The sequence below is a fragment of the Pteropus medius genome, unplaced genomic scaffold (genome assembly GCF_902729225.1).
Source record: "Pteropus medius unplaced genomic scaffold, Ma_sr-lr_union100, whole genome shotgun sequence".
Taxonomy (NCBI): domain Eukaryota; kingdom Metazoa; phylum Chordata; class Mammalia; order Chiroptera; family Pteropodidae; genus Pteropus; species Pteropus medius.
This window is the reverse complement of record NW_024349519.1, coordinates 20,541,671-20,565,884: the sequence shown is the minus strand read 5'-3', so window position 1 is coordinate 20,565,884 and position 24,214 is coordinate 20,541,671. Positions and strand designations below refer to the sequence as shown.

Genomic DNA, 24,214 nt, shown 5'->3' with positions numbered 1-24,214 from the left:
GTATGGAAAAGATTAAAATCAATTCATCAGCCAAATATGAGCTCCTCTACAATGGAGAGATTTAATTATTTCAGGTCTGGTATTGAGATTAGCCTGATTGACTTTCTGGCTTTGACTCAACAATCTATTATCTCATTTTGAGATAAAATCTGGTGAGAAATCGTTGTATCATTTGTTTTTCAAGCACAATCAAGGAAAGGTATATTCATTTACCTACTAAAGCACCTGGCAAAGCAAATTACTGCAGCAAGATAGAACACGCGATCGTTTTTACTCATTAAGCTTCATTTGATACTTATTTCCTGTGCTGTTCTAGGTTTTAGGAAGACCAGAGTTTGGGTTGTTTATGTCATTTAGTCAGAAAGTTGTTTCCTTCATATTATGGCATACCCTGACAAACCATATATTTTGGAAAATGCTTACTTATAATTGCAGAGGGAAAAAAAGATTTACTTTTTTTAAAAAAGGAAAAGAGAAATCAGACTGAAAAATAATTAAAATATTACACAGTTTTATAAGACTCAAATTGAAAATATCAAACATACAGCCAAAATGTGTACACTGAATAATGTACACATTAGGAAATAATTTTAAAGCTAATGTAAAGTTCTTTTTCTACTTCTTTGGCTCCCAGTTGCCTACAAGACAAAATCTGCTTTCCTTACCATGGCATATCTGCCTGTGTTCCTTCTCACAACAATACTTCTCAATATGTTCACCCTACCCCAGGCATGCAGAGCGCTCTGAACCCCCAACACTGTGTCATACTCCTACCATGATGAGACTGGCTTCTACTGACCCTATTCAAAATCCGAGTTAATTCCACTAAGAAGATGTCTTTCCTTAGGAAGAAAAGAGTCGAGTGAAAGGGCAGTTAATTAGGAAGTAGAAACGTACGTGGTGGAAGGATTAGCATGTGCTTAAATTGGAAACCAAATAGGAAAACTTAGAGGAATTTAATTTTATTTTAGCACATTTCCTTTTATATGGTTTTAATTAATCAGGAGAATTTTGTACCTGGAAATATATAAATCACATAGTATAACCTAAGGCTCTATACACTCCAAATGATTTTTTTCCCATATAAAACTTTAGTCTTTTTACCAATTGGAAATGTAGGTGGACAATTAAATTTTACACCATAATATCACTAAATCAGTCTGCAAAGTTAAGTATAAATCATGTCATTCATAGGAGACGATTGGGTTTTCCTGGTAGTTAATTTTCAGTAAACTGTTAGACTGAGGCATTTGAGGACCAAATAATTCAGCTGACAGTTTTTAATCTCAAGCTTCTGTCTTCAGGTAGTGCCTACAGGTGTGAACACAATTGCACAAATTCTGTCAGGAGAATGATGTGGCAGTTTGATATTTTCACATGGCATGTTTTTATAACCACAGTCATATACTCAACTTAGTTGCTATAAAAGAGCAGTAGCTCATCATTTTATATCTTTCTAGCCCATTTAAACCTTTTGAAAACAGAAGTAACTGGATCTCATTCAAAATACACAATATATTACCACAAAATCTCATTATTTTATTCAGCTGTATTTTTGTATGACAACAGTTAAAGATGAGCAAGTATAATTTTTCCTTAAAAACTATTGAACAAAGTTTAAGATAATATTTTTTACAGTCACTTAAGCTCTCATTTATACGCACAAGCTGAGAAAGCTGGACTAGAGTAAGTTTTGCAAAGCTCTGCTACAGGGGTGTTTCAATTCAATTCAACCAGGATTTCCTGAACAATTGCTTTGTGCTGACCCCAGAGCTCGACATTCTGGAAGGATACAAGAGTTATGTGCATGTCTCTACCCTCAAAGGTTTATTACCTAATTGAAAAAACATAGCATATACATGCGGATTCTGTTTGTGTGTTCAGTACCATGTGTGGTGCTGTAACACAAATTAATGTAATGGTGGGCTTGAATACAGGTTTGATGGACAGGAATTTATTTAAATCTGGAGAAAATCTTAATAGAAGAAGAAAAGTGAGTTATGAGTATTGAAACTATCAAGTATAAAGATGTTCTATTGTTCAAAATTATAAGTGATTATATCTCTAGACCAAAACAAAGACAAGGAAATAGCACAACAGTTCTTAGAATCCAGAACATGACACTAAAATAAATTTTTATATATCAACAGGTAAAAGTAAAATTATGAGTACAGCAAAATCATGTTATTGACCTTGAGATGGGTAAATCTGAACAAAAAAAAATACTGAAGGCAAGAAAACATGGAAGGTGCATTATTTTAACTATCATATAACCCACTCTCTAAAAGAAGTGAAAATGTGTGGCTTCTCTAAAAGAACCCCATCGTTTCCACTGAGTAAGAATATCATATTTCAGCAACTTAGTTTGAATAGTGGAGATGAGCTATAATTTCTTTCAAAAAAAACGCTGAACGATTAGTTTGTTCTTTTCGTTCCTTAGATTATGCATATAAGTGACAACAGACACACAAATATAGAGGACAATCTGGTGAAGGCCAGAGGGGGAGGGGTTTGCGGGAGCTGAGTGAAAAGGGTGAAGGGTTAAAGAAGAACAAATTAGTAGTTGATATGTCACAGGGATGGGGAGCACGGCATAGGGTATGTAGTCAGCAGCAATGTAATGGCTAGGTTTAGAGCCAAAGGGGTGATAGAGTAATCAGGGGATCATTTCATAAACTATATAAATGTCTAACAATGTACTGTATACTTAAAACTAATAAAATAAAATGCTAAAAAAGAAATGCTGAATGAAAACTCAAATTCTAATCATTTTGAGAATCGAAAAGGTGTTATATAAGAAACAGAAATATATGGCCAAATGCATTTATTAGAGAATTCAGGTTTTCAATTTCGACTTAATAGAATAATAATAATAATAATAATAATAACTTATTATTAACTACACATTATTCTTTTATATATATGAGATTCTGATATATATATTCTACTATATATCTATCATTTCTATTATATTTTAATATATTTATATAATATATAATAAGACTGACCTCCCAAGGTAATTTTAAGGATCAAATGAATTCATATATATTTAATCCTTAATATTATATAAATATTATGTATTTACTTATTTAATTCATTTATAATATATGATATTTTTATATATATTTAATCCTTAAAGTAAGGTAAGTGCTATGATTGTCCCTATTTACAGAGAAGAAGATGAGGCCTGGAGATAATAAGCAAAGTGTCAAAGATCGCACAGCCGGAAGGTGGAGCTGGAATGTGAATATAGGCAATCTGGCTCTAGAATGTGTACTTTTAAGAACCATATTCTATCTCTCTACATAGCAAATGGTCTCTTGAAAAATTAGTATTCCCGCTAGTTTTCATTTATTCTATTCCCTACATCTGAAATGTGTCTCCTGCTTGACTGCATCACTAGTCAACACCTACCCAGTTTTTAGATCTCAAGTCAAGTTTCACATCAAGTATTTCCTGAAACCCTAGTCTAAGTCTGTTTCTTCTGTTAGAGCTCATGTGACCAATTATTTCCCTCAGAACTCTTACATCAGTTCATATTAAGTAATGTGATAATATGCTTAAAATCTGTCTCTACCACAAGGTCATATGATCTATAGGGTAGCACCGTAACCAGTATACAATAGTAATTCTGAAATATTTGTTGAATAAATAAAGAGGGAAGGAAAGAAGGAAGGAAGGAAGGAAGGAAGGAAGGAAGGAAGGAAGGAAGGAAGGAAGGAAGGAAGGAAGGAAGGAAGGAAGGAAGGAAGGGGGAAAAGGGGGAAAGGAAGGAAGGAAGGAAAGAAAAAGGGAGAGAGGGAGGGAGAGAAGGAGAGACTAAAAGAAAAAAAAGAAAAAAAACATATTTAACTTTACCCATTCTTTAAAAGTTGTACACTTTCTCCAGGAAGCCTTCTATGGCTTCTCCAGTTGCAACTGATTACGTCTTCCCCTGCACGCTCATCTCCCTTGTACCTCTATTTCCATTGTTATCAGGGTCTGCTTTCTATTATCTTTACTTCATCCATGTCCACCTCTCTCACTACAATGTAAACCTCTGGAAATCATGAGTTGTGCCCTATTTGCCTTTCCATTTTCCACAGTATCTATTCAGTATATGGAACATCAAAGTTACTGAGTTTTTTACTGAACTGAATTAAGTAAGATGATGATAGCCTTTATGTGTAATCTATCCTTTTTTAGATCTAAAACTTGGAAAGAACCATGCTAGAAGTCCTAGAAAGAACTGAATGCTTTGTTACAGCTAATTCAGAAAAATGAAGTTCCATGTGTACCTTGCCTGCACAGGCTGTTCTACTATTGTAAAATTTCTATTTAACAGGAAACTCTCTAAGAAAAAAACATACAACTATGCACACTAAATACACTGTTTTCTGTCTTTAAAATACAAACCACATGCTTTTTATGTGTTAACAGACTCTGGACTCCATCAGCAATTTTGAATACAGTGAACTTAGAGTACCCCCAGGTTTGGAATTTCAAACACATCATTGGTCATATACATGTCTTGACCCATTCTGGGAACTCTGACTACTATCCCAGGAGTGATGATGAGGTTTCACGATTGGTCCACACTTTCTCATCTCATTCCTTTGTGGACCAAGCATCTGGGAGACAATTACTAAGCTGGATCTGTACCCTGTGGCTATGGAACAAAAGCACCATCTCCTGCCCCACATGGAGGCACCGATTGGGTCTCATTAGCACCATGTCTTTCCCAAGTGGGCCAACCCACCCACACTGAATTCATTCAGCTATCCACAGGAAATAGGAAATGCCTCATTAGAAAATCAGCTCATCAAAATCTCAAAGAAGGACTGAAATTTTGAGAATTTTGGCTGACTCTAATTTAAAATTAGAATTTGAAATTATGGAATTGAGATAGCAAATACTATACTCTACATTGTTAGAAGCAGTGTTCTCAAAAGATAACTTCTTCGTCTTACTGTTTCACAAAGATCAGATATAAGACTTGGTCACTGAATGCCTGCGGTCCAAGGAACCAAGGACAAGAGTGGTTCATCCACACCCTGCACTACCTCCTTTGCTGTTTCGGTACCTCTGGCAATGGTGGGATTGCTCCTCAAGGGCTGTGACTGAGAAAATTTTATCCCATTTTATTTATTAAGGCTCGTGATCCTGTACTTTCATCTCCATTCCAAGGTCTTAGAGAGGGATGTCTACTGAGCCAAGGGATAAAGTTAATCTCAAAACAATGTAATCTACCTTCCCACTCAAAAGTAACTCCCCTTTCCCCAGCCGCAACCCTGAAGTCCCCATGAATGCTGATAAGAGGCCCTGCCTTAATTAAAGGCTGTTAGAGCTTTGCCTGTTCTCCATGAAGGATAAGGGGTATGATTTTCAAATGCTAAGAACAGAACATTCCAATCCTGCTTCTATTCCAAAAATAAATAAATATCTGGCTTTCTGGCATCTTAAAAAAATAGATATAAAGACCTGCAAAAGTTCTAATGAGTATTATGTGTACATCAATTGATGGATTATATAAACTAGCACTGGTGTTTTAGGAAGAGAGGAGGAATCTTAGATAAATACCAACCCATCCAATTATTTCACTTTACATAGTAAGATATTAAAGCCTGGAAAAAATTAAGGCCATGTAAGAGAGGTTGCTAGCCCCATAGTCTGCCTGCAGTCCTATACTCTAATATTCTTTATTAGACTCTAAGGGAAGCACACAGTGAGTCTAATCTGATGGCAGGAAATGAGCACATCTGCTGCTGTTCATTTGAATAAGTTCTCATGAAATGAGAAACAGAAAAAGAGAAAGAAAGGCCAAGAGACATGCACAAAGTAAAAATGTAATTTGTAGCAGAGCTAGAACCAGAATTCAAGCCTATTAATTCTTGCTGTCCTTATAGGGTGCTGAGTTTAGAGCCCCTCCTGATATAATTAAAGAGAGATCTTTGGATCTCAACTGAAAATTATGATCAAACTTCTAAAGCCTAGAATAGACAGCCAGTCAGGTAGGCAGCCAGCCTTACACAAAGCGGTTTTTTAAAGTCTTATTTCTGCTTGGTGTGACACATACTATACCAATTCCCTTCATTCCAAATCTTAGAACTTCGAGTCTGATGTCTTACAAAATAATTGTTCTCACACAATACACAATACATGACTCCCTACCTCAGATTCATCTGCAGATGGCAATGAAAGTGCTTATTCCTTCTTCACACCTCAAATTAAGAGCCCTCCCAAGCAATCTAACAGAACTGTAGGAGGAAGGAATAGCATAATGTTATTAAAATAAATGAGAAGGAGCAGTGTCTGGGGGTTCATCTCTTTCTAACCAAATACAAGAACCTTGCTTTCCAATATTAGTAATGTCCTACAGCCTAAACCCAACTTGCCTTGAGTTATTTCATTTTCTGGTCCTCTGAGTACTGATAAAGATTACTGACTATATTACGGTGTGATTTATCTAAATTTGATGCCATAAATAAGATTTTCTCTAGGAATAAAAAATAGGATAATTGTGCATAATGGCCATCTCTTTCATGTGACAAATGCTTAATTTATGATAAATATTCCACGAACAATTCCAGAGAATACTGGCTGGAAAACAAAGTATAAACTCAAAAGTGTATTTTCTTCTTCTCACTTTGGTGTACAGTGAAAAACATTTTAAACTTTGAAAGGAAAAAATACTACAAAGAGTTCAATATAACAAAGTTAGAGATGAAAACTTCAAATTCTGTTAAGGAACTAAAATATGTAATCATGTAAATGAAATCTTCTGTAAAAAATACTTCATGGTACAAGCATAACTATTTAAATTGTTTACTTTAGAATTTTTATTTTTGAATACTAATGAACTTGAAAAACATTTTTCCTAATATTTGTGATATAGTTACTCCAGAACATGCCATTCCGATCTGCACACTTGTAAAATGTCAAGCTTTAAAATGATTGTACCATCAATATTCTTGGAGAATATTTCTCACTAGGTTTAAAATTTTTTTATTTCAGTGTTATTAGACCTCACATAAACTGAACAAAATTTTTTTATTCTACTTGCAGGAAAAAAGTGTTGCAAATATGTCTACTTTTAAATTTTAAAAATGTTGGTGGAATTTTATTTTCTTTTACTACATACTAGTTATACTTGTTTAGCTGCATTGTAAGATTGACATTAATAAATCTTGGTGTTGCAGACAAAATAAATCAAGGTTACGTTTTTAATTCCCATACTTACCGGTTATTTTCTGTAAGGAAAATTATCTTAAGCTAAACTAGCTTTATCAGGCAACTGAATATTATTCCACAATTGTTAATGAGTATAAGTAACAACCATACATGTTGCTTCATAAGTTTGAGTTGGATAGTGCCTGGAGAGGCAGGGTTTTTTGTAGGGGATCAAGGGCTGAGGTATAATCCCCTTGTTCATGAAGAGAATATCTGGAAAATTAAAGCAATAAAAAATAAAGGAAATAAATAAAAGACAATTAATAATCTCTGATGGTTCTTAAAATTTTCAAATTTTATGCTTGTTCAGCTGAGGCACTGGCGAGTACTTAGGCATAGGTATAAGTTCATTACTTCCCAGGAACTGGGAATAACAACAGAATAACTACTTCATGGGATGTTGTGAGAATTAAATGAGATAATGCATGTAAGTCACATAGAAAATATCTGGCACATAAAAATTACTGAATAAATAATAATAATCATTTTCAATTTTTATTATTTATAATTAACAGCAGATACCTTTAGTTGAATAACCAAAAGGAAGGTAAAAGAGGGTAGATCAGTCTGACAATGATTTAAACACGTAATCACTAAACTTCATAGTAATATCGATCTCTGGAAATCTTCGAGGTAAATGCTAAACAAAAAAGAACAATTTAGAAAATTTAAAGTTTTATAGCATCTTTCAGTTTTCTAAGCACATGCTCAAATATACATTATTAAATTGGGGCCCATCAAAACTCTGTGAGGTCAGCAGGCCTGCCTATCTTACCTCCTTCAGATAGAACAGTTCCCGGTCAGCAGGCCTGCCTATCTTACCTCCTTCAGATAGAACAGTTCCCGTTAGGCATCTTAATTCGCTCAAATCAAGCAAACACCCAGAAGGAAAGGCGGCTTCAGAACTCAGATGTCCTCACTCCTGGACTCTCCGTTAAGCCTATGCTGCCTTTTATAAAGTGATTGCATAAATAAAAATTAAATAAGCTTCTGAGCATCTACAGATAAGACAGAGAGTCATAATATTTTCAGCAGGCTTTATAATTGGGAAAAAAAATACAATTCCTTGAGACACCAACACATCACTCTACCGGTTCATACAGCATTTCTAACCCTGTTTAGTTGGAACTGGCTAAGAGGCTATGGTGTTTTGCTTTTTTGAGTTTGGAAGTTGTAAAAGAATAGTAAGAGAACAAAGAAGTTTGTAGGAAAATTTGAAGATAGAAATTCAGTAATGCAGAAATTCTTTTTAAAGATGTTCTACTGCCTCTTTCTTCTAAGAAAGAGGGATGCAGTCAGGCCCCTCCCGACACCATTAGCAATTTCCGGTGGAAGTGAGTCAGCTCTTCTTCCCTTATGTAACCATGTGCCTGGTACGCATGCGCGGGCTTCCATCATCTGGCAGTGTGCCAGTATTGTTTAACCTGTGTATAAAAGGCTCCACTGCCATGTGAGGTTGGCTGTTCCCCTGCTGGAATAAAGAGCTATGTCGCAGTTGCCTACGGCTTCCCCGCATTTTCTTCCAACTGCCCCGCATTTTCTTCCAACCACCAGAGCTTCATACCCTCTTACCTCGTACCCCTTACTTGGAACTTCGAATCTGCAGCAACACAACCCAAAAACACTTAAAAAAAAAAAAAATTTTTTTTTAAAGAGGGAGGAAACAAAGTACAATATGTAGATTAATCTGGGCTCTTTTTTTTATATCAAGCATAAGTGCAAGAGGTGGTCTGTTTTCACAATATTAGCACAATTCTTGAAAATAAATATTTCAATCATGTTATTCATATAACACAAACAAATGTCTTGTTATTTCTAATCAAATTAACCAGTGAATTTGCTTGTGTCCTCCATGTATTTCTCTCTAGGTCATTTGCATACATAATAATCTATCACTACTTTAAAACACTGAATTATTATATTACTCTTTCTGGGTTGACCATATCTTTGCTTGTCTATGTAATTTCCTGTTTAAATTCCTATAAGAATGAAGTTATTATAACCTAATTTATAATGAATAGAATTTCTATTTGATAAATTTCACTATGGCCAAATCAGGCAAAAACATTTTTATTTATATATGAATGTCAATAATTGACGCCTATCTGTGTTCCATTCTGAAAATAAAACCACATAATTAGAGGAAATTGTTAGGTATTCTCATTTTGGCATAAAAGTCACCCAAATGAGAAATTGCTTCTATTTTAACATAGTTTCTTAAACCTTTTAATTCAGTTCATTATAAGAAAATATCCTATTTATAAAACATCCAGCATCTGAACATATTTTTCTTTTGAATCTTGAGAAAAACAAAAGTAATCAAACTGCTTTGAATTTAAGGAAAAAAAAAAACATTGAATTCAGATACTGAAAGTAATTAGTCTCAAATGGTAACTCTGCAATGGGGCATGAAGCTGAGACTTGAATAGACTTTATAAACACTCCATGGACACATGGCTGAGAATTTTTCAAGCTTTACTGGTCACATTGCTATTTAAAATAAATCTGCCCTTAACATTACATCAGAAGTCTTAAAAAAAAAAAAAAAAAGACAATTCTTTATAACATCAAATCATCCTTATTTTCAAAACAAATTTGCCATTATAATTTCTCATTAAGAAATGCGAGTAGAGATAACATTGGAAATTTTTTCCAAAGAAATGAGATTTCCTCATATTGTGAAGATGAAAACACTCCCTGTTAGTCACAGCAAGTGGGGGGAAAAGCAGTCATTCGATTGTTTCTGGTTTTAGGTGTGCCTTCTAAATTGAATGGCATTCACAGACACTCAGGATACAAGACAAGGACTTTCCCTAAACAGTTCCTAAATACTAAGATAATATAGATTTCAGAATCTACATTTGGTCCTACTTAGTGGAAAGTCGTATATTGAAGAGGAAATAACATTTAAAAGGACTCCTGATTGTCCATAACAAAAATCAGCTAATAAAATTAGTTCCAAGGAACCTAAGTGAATTTTAGTATTTTTAGCTAAGTGACATCATCTTTAAACTGGCGTTTCGGTTTTAAAATAAGATCGAAAGTATCTTTGTAGTAGAAAGGAACTCTTTTCTATAATACAAATAAGTATTCTAATGGCAGTGGAGAAATATATTAATTTTAAAGAATAAATAATATAAATGCTATTTCCAAGTATAAAACTAAATTTTTGAGACTTATTTTATGGCATCACATATTATTGATCCTGCAAATGTTTCATGTGTACTTGAGAAGAACGTGTATTCTGTTGTCATTAGATGTGTTCTACATATGGTTGTATATTAAGTTTGAGCATTTCTCTGTATATATGTAAGATTTTAATAAATTTTTGTTTTAAAAAGGAAAAAAGAATACTGGATTTTTAAACATTTGGGAAAATATCTAGTCCTATTTATAATCAAAATAAAAATTCAAACAACTATTCTTGCCTTTACAATTAGTAAGGATTTTTATTCACATTTTTAATGAAATATCCAATGCTGTAAAGGGTGCAGCAAAATAGTGACACTCACATTGCTGGTGGGACTAGTTTGGTACAACTCTTTCACAAAACATTTTAGCATCCAATAGTTTTACTTTGGGTAAAATATATATATTTTCAAGAGTTATTTATAAAAGCAAAAATTATAAATAATTAAAATGTAACAAAATGATGTTTATGAGTAGTTCATAAAGACATGGAAAAAATGGTAGACGTTAACTATAACTTAAAAAGAAAACAGTGAAGACTGTTAGAAAACACACACACATGATGTATAATGATTAAATAGAGTTTGCCCAGAAATGTAAGGATGCTTCAACATCAGAAATCCTCTCAAGATAACTCACCATTTTGAAGAATAACCACATTACTCTAACAGAATATTTCAAAACATTTAAACATTTCATTCTCATTAACCTGCCTTGTGACTTAATGTACCTATGAAAAAACGGACTGTCTAGTCCTCTCCCATTCTTTGGGACCTAAACTACATTGCTTAGCAAGGCAACTGAGGAGCCAAAGCACAGTCTGGTCCAAGCTCTGCTTCTTGCACCCATACACTCTCTTTCCTACATAAAGACTTAGCAAATAACAAAGTCATACAGTAAACCTAGAGGCTGTGGTGCATAAAAAGCATTTGATAAATCCCTACAGGCATTAAAAATTTTTAAAAAGCTCTTTACCAAATTAGGAATAGATAATATTTGCTCACATTCACACTTCTGATCTTGTGATCCACACTGTATTTTCACTTAGCACCCATTCGAACACAATAATACACTCCGGTAGAATTCTTGAACTATCAAGTTCGGAAAGCTAACAACTGCATTTTCTGTACTTTTTCTACAACCCAGAGTTCTATGTGGAACCTGGCTTCTGCCAAACAGGCATATTTACATGAGACCTGGAGGTAAAGTCGTCGGAGGACTGGCTTGTCTGCTGGAGGCCTAGTTCTTTGGGGAAAGATAAGGCAGATGTCAGAGCCTCTGGTCCCCAAAGACGTGGATGCTGCATGGCAGGTAGCATCCATGGTGCGGTTCCCCTGGAGCAGTGCTGTGAAACAGGCATTTTTTGTGGCTGTTCTATGCCCCATTACGCAGTATCCAAGCCAGGTACCTGACTTTCTTGTGGATAATACACCCTTCTCTGCTTAAATTGGCTAGAATAAAATCTATGGTCTGCCACAGAGAACCATAAATGATATAGCAATAAAACCAAAGAGTTCAGCAAACATCATAACTAATGAAGGGATATTAGATTTGGTCTCTTTTAAAATTAAATGTATCCTAAGCAACATTAAAAAACATAGTGCTGAATGGAAAAAGTAAACATTTTTAAAAAGTAAAAGTAGATAAAGACTTGTAGCCATCTTTGTAAATTAAAACACACATATGCATGCAAACACAATTTCATTATGACACATATATTCAGTAGCATGTAGCAAGCATGTTGCATGAGGGGAGCTGGAGAATGTGACTTCGCAAGTACAGAAGCAAATGAATAGATAGATGAGAAAGAAAGGGTTTCAGTCATGTCTTTAGTCCCCTTCAGATCCTCTGAGCCTTACCTGTTGGGGGCTTTTGGCCACTTTGCTTTGCCCCAGCTGCTGCTGTAGAGTCCAACTCTGTGAGACTGACCAACCTCACACGGATGCAGCCCAGTGGCACTTTATGTTGTGTCCATTATGCACACCTTCAGCTCCTCACGGAGAGCTGCCCTATTAACACATAGCTGTACAAAATGTTTCAACACCCAAGCAAGGGTTTAACACCACTCACTTTGACCAGTAGGAAAGGTGAGCCAGTAGATCAGTTCTTTCCATTCTCCTTCACATGGGATGTTCTGAGAAACGATCATTTCTACAGCCTCTTGGAAGATATATTTCGTAAGATCAAATAATCAGACTTCCTTGATGCCTCAGATTGGCTCTTCCTCTGCCTCCCTCCTCCCCCGCCTTCTTCTCCTTTATCCTAACTTCTGTCCCCTGGGATTGCGTATCCTAATAACATGTTAGCTGGAATGCCTTTTCCTCAGGCCATTCTGTGGAGAACTGGCTCAGACAGGCAGATAAGCAAAGGAGACTTGTGTGGCTCAATGCTCATATGTGCATTGACCCCGGAAACATGATTAATTTAACTTCTGCATTTGAGGTTCAAGAAAGAAGAAAGGGATGGGGCAGGCAGAGAAACCAATAAGGAACAGAATAGAAATAGCTACAAAATATTGGCAAAACAGAAGACTTGATCTTTAAAAAAGATCAAGATAAATCTTTAGCAAGACATGTAAACAAAAAGAAGGAAAGAAAAATAAAAAATATAACATAACATATTTTTAATTTTAAAAAGTTATTGTGCATAATTATTCGTAAAAAAAATTTGAAAGTCCAAAGAAAGTGTATGTACTTCTGAAAAGATTTTTAAAATATTGAGAATCAAAAGAAAAACTGAAAAAGTTGAAATCAAAGTAAGTATTAAGGAAATCAAAATGCAAATAAAAAACTTCAGCTATTTACGCATACCTTAAAAAAGAGCGCTAAGTCCAGATGTTTAATTGGTGAGTTCTTACAAACTTTAAAGAACAAATAATCTTTAATTTATAGAAACAGAGATTATAAAGGAAAAAAGAGTTTCCTATATCAATATGTAAAGCTAGTATAATTTTGGTAAACAACTCAGATACAGACAATATGTACACATACAAAATATATAACAATTTATCTTATGTATATGGAATCAAAATCCAAAGTAAATTATTAGTTGTGCAATTTCAATAATATTTTAAATGAAATATATCTATTTGCATTTTATTACTGGAAAACAAAGATGACTTAGTAGCAGAAATTTTATCAATGCTATTGACCACATAATTGACTAAGAACTGTTACCATCTAAAATATTAGGGAAAAGTATATAAATTTTAATTCAATACCCACTTATGATAAAAATGCTAACAAAAATAGAAACAGAAGAGAACTTTCTTTACTTAATATAGACTAGCTGCAAAATTAATTAGAAGATATCACCATATTTAATGAAAAATTTTTAAAATTACTTTTTCTTAAAAGTCAGAAATACCAGTTAGCACTGCTATTGCTCAAGATATTACCGGATATTTTGGAAAATGGTTGAGGACTAGGAATAAGGTAGAAATGTGTTTTGCTTTGGATAGAAAGAGATCAAATTGTCCTTATTTCAAGATGACCTGGTCCTTACTAAAGAAATCCCATGAGATAGATTCACCTGAGTTTCTCAACAGATAAATTCTTAGATATAATAAGTGTAATAAAGAGCCTGATTCTACTGTTTTGATGTTGAACTGCCGACAGCTTTTAAGCCTAACACCTACCTTTTCCACATGCCTCACATCTGGGCAAGCTGATAAGAAAGGCTGGGTGCTCTCTCCTTTGGTGCCTATGGAGATTCAAACCAAGTAAGTCCTCCCATCACACACACACACACACACACACACACACACACACACACACTCACTCACTCACTTGCCTGGCTCCTTTCCTGGCTCCCTCAAGACATTCTGGACCTGTTCGAGAGGCCTGCCCTGCTCTCTCCAGAGACCTTGATGTCATACCCTCTTGATGTGTGTGTGGCATTATCAGTCTGGACATTTGAGCCCAATTTGGGGTAGGGGACCATCCTGCATCTTTGCAGTGGTCACAACAGTAAGTGAGCCTGAGAAATGCAAGGTCATGATACTAAAACCAGTAATATTTCTTTACATCAGCAACTGCAAATAATGAAACAGAAAATAAGGTATTAGCAAGAATGAAAAAAAAAAGTATAAAATGGCTATGAATTAAATTTTTTAAAGTGCATAAAATTTTTGAAGAAAATGTTAAAATTAATATATGTGTGTATATATATTTAAAAGATTCAGTAAGTAGAGAAGTACATTTTTTTTGGTACTATTTTGTGACTTCGCTCCAGGAGGGGCCACCCCCACAGAACACAATCTGAACAGTGCTCCCTAGAGTTGTGTTATGTGTGCATCCTGAGTGTGTTCATAAATGAGATGACAGATGTTCATTCTCTGAATCTAAAAATGTAGTGCAATTTGGATAAAAGTCCCTGAAGGATATTGAAGAGGAATATAATAAATTAACCCTAAATTTAATGTGGGAAAATAAAAATAGAAATATAAGTCTATATAAAAGAGTACACTGCCATTATCACTAAAATATCATTGTGACTTTTTCTACTTCATGTTAAATTGGAGTAACAGAGACCAGATTTAACTTCTTGCCTGACACAATGAAAAAAAAAGGCCAACTATCTGAAATAATGAATTTCAAGACAATGGACATCAAGCAACAAAGAAGTGTGATCCCTGAGAGTTAAGAACAAATGACGTGAACACGGTGGTTGAAAGTTCACCAGTTTGCCACCCTCAGTGAGTCCCCAGGCCCTGTGTAGGATGGGGGCGCTGAGGCGAGCCAGCATGCTCCCCTATGTGAAGTGATAGAACTGGGAGTCCAGGAGGCTAGCATTTTCAGGGCCGGCTGCCGGAGAGAAGAAAGCTGCTCAGGAAGAATCTGCAGTTCTGCAGGGAGTGCCCTGTTAGCACTGGGCTGAGTCCTTAACAGCTCATGAGTGTGAAGAAATGACTGAATACATGGAAAGAGCCACCCAACAGCATCATAGGCAACAAAGCCCAGAGCTCACACAGGGCTGGAAACACTGCCTCTTCCCACTGGAGTGCAGACAGTAACCCACAGAGTTTCAGGCAGAGGATTCAGAAGGGTCTTGCCTCAGAAGGAAGAAATAATTCACCCTAGACTAAACACGGCTCTGGTCCCACTTCAAATATCATAAAAACAAGACCAAAAATATCAGTTTCTGGGAACTTAACTGCATCCCATAACAAAAGTAAAAAAATATTTATCTGGGAAGACAGCTTCTTAATACTAAACCACAGAACTGGATTTATGCCATCTGTCACCAGCAACGCTAGACCCCTGTGAACTTCCAAGGTGTTCACAGGCTTTTCCACAATCTAGAGCAGTATCTGAAGCCTTAAACTGCATAAGAATCACCGTTAGTACTTCCTGAAGCATTAGATTCCTGGATCCCAAGGTTTCAGATTCAGTGGTTTGGGATGGTACCCCCAAATGTGGATTCGTATCAAGCTTTGGTGATGCTGACACTGCCCCCCGCCCCCCCAGCAGAGCACTCTGAGTAGTGCTGATCCAGAGCATTTTCTTTAAGCTGGAGATGGGATCTTAATAGGAAGTGCGGGACTATGCAGGAGCGTTTTGCCTTCCAAACTCTTTTATCAACGGTGTGAGATACTTTTGTGAGAGCGGAGAAGAAGACTAGAAGGGTTGTGCTTACGTGGCCTTCACAAGAGAGAACAAAACCTGGAAGGAACTGTTTGTTAACACTATCCAGCTTTTTATTCTCTGAATTCATCCTTCGGGTTTTGTCATTGAGCCAATGGTCAACCTGAAGTAGGGCCCTCTTCCTCCGGGGCTGAGAACAGCCAGCCCTCCATCAGGACAGTCCTGCCTGACCTTCTCAGGTGGCCTTTCCTACGCCATCACAGTTCTCCTGAATGTCCTCTAGGCGATTCTGGTAGGAAGTCTGCAATTTAGTCCAGTGCAAGCGCTGAAATCGATCCCAATGGTATGCCAATTAAATTTACTTCAAATCCAACTTACTCTCAAAGCCAAAAGTCTGCTCTTTCTATGTCCCACCCCAAAGTATGTCCAGCCACATTTTTCCAACAGAGCCTATCAGAAAGGGTGATCAGTCATCCCAGCTGGCCTGGGACAGAGGGGTTTCTGAGATGCAGGACATTCAATTTTAAAACCAGAACAATCCCAGGCAAACTGCGACCAGTTGGTCACCTTCTGCAATGTAATTAAATGACAGTAACATAGATATGCCTGGAATTTGATTATAAACCCCCTCTCAATTATCAAATTCTAAGGAATAAATTTTAGTCAAAAATTAAAATTAGTTTTAAAGATATACAGGAAGTACATGGTGGGAAAAAAAGGCATGAAATCATTTTTATTTTTACCTCATGAGTCAAATTCAAAAAAATCAAAATCAAAAACATATCACTCCCAACATTTTATTCTGCTCCATCTCTGCCAGAGGGATTCTCAGTGAATCTGGCATTTCTTCAGTAAATACAGCCTGGGAAGCCTCTGACCAGAATGAAAGGTATTCCTTCTGGGCTTCAGAAGTTGTCGTATTTATTCAGTTCCATGACTCTCCCAAGACCCACTTGTAAAGACTCCAAAATGTTATTGGACTCACATGATTATCCATAAGATTATCATAGCTATCGCTTCATACCCATTAAATTTAGAACATAAGACAATCCTCAGACTCAAAAACAATTATCCAGGGAAAAATCATACTCCCAGAACCCAAGAAGTTTTGTTGATAAACACTCTAGCAGAATCCCGTACTTACCATACATCAGCCAAGAGCACTCTGGGATCTGCGTACAGGAGGGAGGTGGAGGAAACCTCAGCTCTACCTTTTCCAGGAGGGCAGTCCTTCTAGGTCAGCCACCCAGAATACACGGTCTGTGAACTTCAACTTTATAGGAAGGAGTCTGAGCAAAAGGTGCATTTTGACCATTTCCGGGGTTAAAATCTACATGCGCTTATTGCCTTCCCTCTCAGAGTGAAGGAAGGCATCGTTGGAAAATTTAGAAATATGCCAAAGAAGCACTCTAGTCACCAAACTTATCCCAGGTGCCTTTCTTTTCTATCCACTGTATTAGAAATTGCTTAATTTCCTTTTCCCTCTGAGGTCAGTGTTTCTGGCACCCCAGTGGAATCAGCATCCACATTCCTGTTGCAGCATGTCTCTGATCTGAACCCCACGGCTGTTTGCACTGCCTCGTGAAACCGCCACATGGCTGTTTGCACATCCTCCCTCATGTGCGAGTCACTATCTATATTTAATTTGGGAGTGCACGAAGGGGCGTGTCTCTAGGCCACTGTGGAGCCACTCGAAGCCAATGTTTTCTTCTTCACAGATCTCTCCTCAACCCTGCATGCAGGATAGATTTTGTTATAGCCCATCTACACTGCTCATCTAAGCTTGGCACTAGTCATTTAAAACTAAACCCTCGCTAAGCCTCTGTTCCACGAAGGTTTGATTTCTGCTCTCCCATCTCTATAAAAACAGCAACTTCCCTGTGGACAAAGCTGTCATAAGCTGCAGTCACTTGCTGAGATCAGAATCTCACCTAGCCTAAGATTTCAAACCATCTACCCAGGCTGCGGTAATAATGGCCAACGGCGGGACTGCGGGCAGCAGCGAAGTTACACCACACTAATGGTGCTACGGACAGAGCCACGCTGAAAACCTGTGGGCGGCACACAAGTTCCAGCCAACGCCACAGGCCCTTTGCTCCCTGATTTCCTCCCAGCTATGTTGCAAGGTCTGCTGCCCAAAATGCAGGCAACCCCATAGGTTTCCTGAATTGAAAATACCCCTCAAAAAACTGCAAACTCACCCCTAGTGTCTATCATTGTGAAGCTCGCTGCTTAGAGAAGTGGAGCAAGACCTAGAAAGAAAGGATGCAGATATATTTTAGTGGCCTTAAGGGGGAAAGCATTTCTCAAATAATACGCCAGGCTGCTGCCTGAGGGAAGTAAGATTTGAGAGAAAAAAAGACATATACCGAAGGGACTGCGTCTTGACAGTATATTTTGCTAAAACAAAAGTAAAGTTGTTAATGTGAGTTTTGACATATTAACAGTCTTAATGCTAACTGACATTAAGCTTCCTTGGAGGAGGCGTTAATTAAAACTGTTAAACGTTTTTCACTTTATTGATCAAATGATCCAGAGCACAAAAGAACTGACATATAAATCTTATGTTGATCGAAAAAGTGAAATCTGAGTTCAACTGAGCAGAGGTCATTTAGCTTTATATGGGCCTCAATAACTGGAAAAAATGGGAAAATAATCTACATAAAGAAGACTGGTCTGAAATCGATCATTTCTCTGAGATGATGAATGACAAGGTAGTTCAGGTGTCATGGACCACAGCAGATGAAGCAGACAGGGATTCACAAGTCAGTAAGAGTGAAAAATGCCTGTAGTAGAATAAGGAATACTGACATCTTCAGGATTTGAGCAAAGAAAGATTGCAGCATTGCAATATTTCATAATTGAGAGAATTCCTTAGTTAAGAGCTCTAAAGATAGATAATGTTTTTGCCTCTTTACTGATTTTAAACTATGTATTTAATAAAAGGACTCTATGTTTACTATGTAATTTTGTATGGGTTAGTCTCACATCATCTGAGGCAATAACTATACAGATGAACAGTTTTAATTTTTCCACAAAGCTGTTATAGAAGAGGCAATAAATACAGCAATTGTAATCAATAAAAATACTTTACCTAATTTTTTTCATAGTACAGATTTTGACATATTATGAAGCTCTCAGTGTAAGATAAACAGATAAAAACTCATTCCCCTTTTCATGGGAAGGGATAATAAATTTTAGATTTTAGTACCTAGCATCAAATAGCTGAAACGAAATGTTTAATCAACTGAAACTTCTTAACCGCTGTACCTCTATGATGTCTTAAGGATTGTTCCATTGAAGGGTTTTATTTTTTTTTTCCATTTTGTATTGTGATGCTTTAGTGACCACTTTGTCAGTGTTCCAGGTGTCCATGAGCTAAGACTAGAAAATGCCCTGAATTGGAAGGCTTCGAAGCCTATATGTTGAGCATTGTTTGTCTTTTAAGTTTGTCTATTTCTTAGCATGGAAGGTAGATTGAAAGGAGAGATAATAAATATTCTAGAAAAAGAGCAACTGGCAGGATGGGAAATGGGATTAGGCTAGAAATGGGGCTGAAACAACTGACTATTAATGAGGAACTCAAATCCCTATATCACACCACACACAAAATAAATTCCAGGGAGATTAAAGACTTAAATGTGGAAAACAAATAAAATATAGGAGAATGTTGTCCTGCCTTTAGAAAAAGGTGTATTAAGCTACAAAGGCCTAAACAAAAAGGCAAGACTGATAAATTTTTTGAAATTTCAACATGTGTAGCTAACAAAAGATTTATAACGGATTTAAAGAATCCTAGAATTCAGAGTTAAGACATCAATAAAAAGGAAAAGAAAATGGCCAAAGTCATAGAAGAGGAAATTCGATGGCCAATAAATATGTAAAAAGATGCTCAAACTCACTAGTCTTTGGAGAAATTTAAAGTAAAATCACGCTAATACTTGATTTTTCAGTCATCAAATTGATAAAAATTTAAATTTAGAAAACACTAAAACCTGACAAAAAAGGGGAAAAGCAACTCACAGGCAGCTGGTGAGTGTGAATTTGTACAACTACTTTGGGAAGTCAGTTTTTTAGATTTTTAAACTATAATTTTAAAATTTGCATCTGGTAATGTTAAAGACACACCACCACCACCACCACCCCGCGCCCCCACACCAGGACCGAGAAATCCTACTTTTACTATAAACTCTAGAGAAACTTAAACATATGTATCCAAGGAACTATATATAAAAACACCCAATGCAGTATAGTTTTTGAGGGGAAATTGAGAAAAAATTAAATGCTCAACAATGAGAGAATGAACAAACATATGTTTATACAATGCTGTTCTATATAGCCATGATAATTAATAAACTGATCTTTATAGTAATTAAATCTCTCTAGAATAAAATATTGAGTAAAACAACAAGATGCAAAATAAATTATAGTGTAATGACTTTTATTTACAATTTTCAAACCTACAAACATTAATTCTTACTTATAACTTATAGCAGTACCAAAATTTAAATGTGAAGAATGTTAACTTTAGAATAGTTATCTCTGGTGAGGCAGAGCTGAAATGTAATTAGAGAGAGGAAAGGAGGTGTCATCTAATCAGTGTAGTGCTATTTTTAAAAATAAGAGAAGAATAATTGTTAAATATGAGTGGTTAATATATGTATGTTTGCTATATATTCTAATTTTCTGTGCATTAAAATTTTTCATTCTAAAAAAGTGCTGTTGAATTTCTAACAATCTCATTGTGCTTTATTATTAATAGAAAAAAGCAGGATATTAGATTGAGAATAGTGCATGATCTCAGCAGAATAAACCAGCGAAAGTAAACTGGCAGCCTACAGTCCGATAAGGCTTCAGCCCTGTTTTGCTTGGCTGTACTGTAAAGTTGGCTCACACAGTATTAAAAAAAAAAAAATGTAAAAGCTTTGTCAACATTTAAAAATTGAGAGATGTCACGTAAAAATCCTGACTTCTGGCTTCCTGAAATTAGACCCGGCAACATGTGGGTGGGCAAGATGGGTGCATGGGGCTGAGTGGCTGCCAGAGCCTCTGAATGGGGCAGCAGCCCAGTAACTGCCCACAGCACTGTCCACTCTGAAACTATGGCTAAGAGCCAGTTGTCATCTGCCATCACACTTGCTCTTTTTTCTTATACCAAAGAGAAAAGCTAAATATTTCACCTGGCCCACATTACCTGTCTATTCTCAATAGGCATCTAAGTTAGTAACTCCTATGTTTAAAATTATATATATATATATCTCAAACAAGGATTAGAAAGAAATAACACAAATACTTTTCGCTGCTGTCTGGGTTATTAGATGGCCATTTTTCAAATGTTGAAAGCATTGTATAAAACTGTGAAAATAGCCAAACTAAAAAAGGTCTCTTCCATATTACTGCTTCAGGTCATAGCATAGCACAGAACCAGCCTTCTAGGATGATTTTCTGCTCCAGCCTTCTCGGCTTGCAGCTTCTATCACAGTTCCAGCACTTTCAGCCTTTTAAGATACAGGGTTTTCCCCTCAGGCTATTACTTTAAACAAACAAACAAACAAGCAAATAAATTCCTTCTTTCTATTTTTATATTTCTTATTCATCTTTCAAATCTTTTACTCATAAGTTCAAATATAAGTCCTCTGTAGTGTTTTCCTTGATTTCCTCTGATAACAGAATTTTTCTTCGATCTTTGCTCACATGGCCAGCAATTCTTTCTGTCTATGGTCACACGTAACATCAGTACCTATGTCATCTATTTGTGTGTGTCATTGTACAATGGGAAGACAAATCTTACCCATCGCTTTCATTCTAGTTTAGAAAGAACTTGTCTAGAAAATAGTAGATACTGAAAAATGTCAAATGAAATACAATGTATCAATCTTCATTATAGAATTGAATACACTATATTTAGGAGATACAGGCAACTAAATTTAATCTATAATTTTTTTCCTGTGAAATGTCATGAATGTTGCTTTCTTGATTAAATTATAACATATAGCATTTGTTTCTTTCTCATATGAATACAGGAAATGTAAAAAATAAAATCATAGTGAAGATATAAAGATTCCTATTCTGTGGTTTCCAGAAAAGTGAAATTTATTTTATTATATTTATTACATATTTAGTCTATCAGTGGTTTTTTGTTCTAATTTCTCCAAATTCTCATTAAGAATTATACATTTATAAAGTTAAGTGAGACATAATCTTGATTAAGAATTAGGTAACTTCTTACCCACTATATTAAGTTTTAAGAATACTTCCCAACAAAACATCCAGTTAATACATATTCCAACATCTACAGTTTTTACCAAATTACTTTTGGGTGCAACTTAAAGGATTTATTTCTGTACATATTTCTGCCATGAGGTTTTTTCACCTGATCACTTTTCATGAAAATTAAAAAGTGCTATTTTATTGGCTTTCTAAACTCCATTCGATATCAGTGCCGGATGTCTCTACCAACCTCTCTTTAATAGCTGGGCTATTTGAGTTTCTCAAGTCACGTTTGACAGAGAATTTATCTGTTTAGCAATGAGAATAGTAAGAGATGGAAGAATGAGTAAAAGCTAGTAGGAACTACAATTTTATATTTGCCTCCACAGGAATAATGGTATTCATCTTTCCTATCCATATCATCAGAGGTTTCACAGATATATAATCTACCTTTATATTTAAATTATTTAAAACATTTAGAATTTTAAAATTTAGTAAAACTTCTGAACTGTTGCTTTAAATTTAACAATAATATAAAAATAAGGAAAAATAAGTAAATAAGAACCTTATTAATTTTCACCGACTGACTACCTCGATGAAGACATTTTGGCCACGTTTTGCAGCTCTCAAGAATTCATCATAAAGATGATAGATGCCTCGATAATGAACATTCTTTCTTGGAAGTGAAATGTTAAAAATATAACAGGGGAGAAAAATGCCACACATGACCTCAAAAGCCAAAGATTACATGTGAGCCGACAGTAGTAAAAATAGCGTCTATGTTGCACGAACCAGTGTATGGTCACTGGCATTCATCCCAGAGTAAAATTCTCTACCATGATCAGAGTCAAAACATAAGTAACTCAAAACCTGGGACATTTGTTATTAAAGAAGGAAAAAACACATTTTACTAAATGTGGCGACAGCACTGATGAATGACTTACATTCAAGCATCTTCTTATCTGCAATATCATGCTGTGTACCAATAACAGTGAGGAAAAAAGAGCAGTAATTTTTTAAAAAAACATGTCTGATACACAGTTTATGCTGATTCACAATCTAAAAACTATTTTTTCAAGTATAGTAATTCTTAGATGCCTTCTAAAAATGAACTGCCGTTAATTAATAGCGTTACTCTTTACATGAAATCTCATGTAGCTGGGATGCTCTGTATATTGGCAGAGTTCTCTGGTCTTCCTTGTAACATACTTGTGCAGAATCACCAGGTTAACAAACATATTCACAAGGCGCATGAACCACAACAATTATCTAAACACCAAGAGGATAATGTTCATAGAGTATTCAGAAAAGGGTAATGACAAACAATAGATTTCTGGAAACAGGTTCCCTGGTTTCAAATTCTGGCTCTGATACTTCTTAGCTGTGCTGTCTTAAGAGGGTTACATGTTTTGTTTTTCTCATTTGAAAATACTGCTAAGTAATCTCATAAGACTATTGAGAAAGAATTCTACAACAAAATTAACAAATGTTTAATTGAATGTCTATAAAATAATATACTAATATTATTTATTTTTAAATATAAAAATCATAAATACATTATTAAATTAAACAAACCACTTGAGGCAGATTCTTCTCACTTTTAAGAAATCCTATATATATATATATATATATACGATAATTTCTAATAAATAACAATGAATTTTCTCAAAAATCTTAACTGGTTATATAGTAAAGTCTAACTATCAAATAATTTCATTAGTAAGTTAAAAATTATTTTCAAAGCAAAATATTGCTTTTAATGTGGGATGTGGGAATATTTTAATGTGGCTGATATGATGAGGATTTTGGAATTTAAAATTAAATATTTAATTTTATGAATGTCTTAAATGACTCAGGAGATTTGTTAAAGAACAATTCAGGAATCCAGGTAAAAATGATGATCATTTGGCCAGAGGTGATGAAAACACACATAATTCTCCATCCATTTACTTTAGTGTTCATTTCCGGTATACGTGTATAATAGTATCTGAATTGAATAAGAATCACCTTTATTAACTAAA

The 24,214-nt window shown here is 35.4% G+C and overlaps 1 long non-coding RNA gene across 1 annotated transcript; it reads right to left on the bottom strand.

Annotated features, from left to right (window-relative positions):
* Positions 1 to 4,295: 4,295 nt before the first annotated feature.
* Positions 4,296 to 12,995, bottom strand: LOC120618402 (uncharacterized). The gene is made up of 4 exons (XR_005657243.1): positions 12,258 to 12,995; positions 8,032 to 8,833; positions 7,220 to 7,984; positions 4,296 to 6,236 (listed from the first exon to the last, which is right to left on the bottom strand). It is a non-coding gene; the product is annotated as an uncharacterized LOC120618402 (long non-coding RNA).
* Positions 12,996 to 24,214: the final 11,219 nt, after the last annotated feature.